The 290-nt window shown below is 45.5% G+C and overlaps 1 protein-coding gene across 1 annotated transcript in view; it reads left to right on the top strand.

Annotated features, from left to right (window-relative positions):
- LOC119585419 (Ig-like and fibronectin type-III domain-containing protein 1) overlaps nt 1-290 on the top strand; it is a gene marked incomplete in the record, with an annotated part of 121,576 nt that overhangs the window by 105,891 nt on the left and 15,395 nt on the right.

The raw sequence follows: 290 nt of genomic DNA, 5'->3' as shown, positions 1-290 counted from the left end.
GTCATAATTATTTTCATTACTATCAACATTATTATTGTTTTTGCTGTTATCGTAACGAATATTTGCATTATTGCTCTCGTCATCATCGTCCCTTTCCTGCAATAATTGAGGGAAAGAAAAGTATTGACAAGCGGGCGACGCCGAGAGCCGTTGAGGGCCGCCCCTGCCAGTCTCCGTCACCTGCAGCGAGGAGGAGGCGTGGCGCGAGGGCGGTCTCGCTCGTATCGATTAAAAAAAGTGTGAAATAAGATTCAGTGTTCCCACCATATGCTCAAAGAACTTGCTTCATT

The sequence above is a fragment of the Penaeus monodon genome, chromosome 19 (assembly GCF_015228065.2).
Source record: "Penaeus monodon isolate SGIC_2016 chromosome 19, NSTDA_Pmon_1, whole genome shotgun sequence".
Taxonomy (NCBI): domain Eukaryota; kingdom Metazoa; phylum Arthropoda; class Malacostraca; order Decapoda; family Penaeidae; genus Penaeus; species Penaeus monodon.
This window is presented reverse-complemented; position numbering and strand designations above follow the sequence as displayed.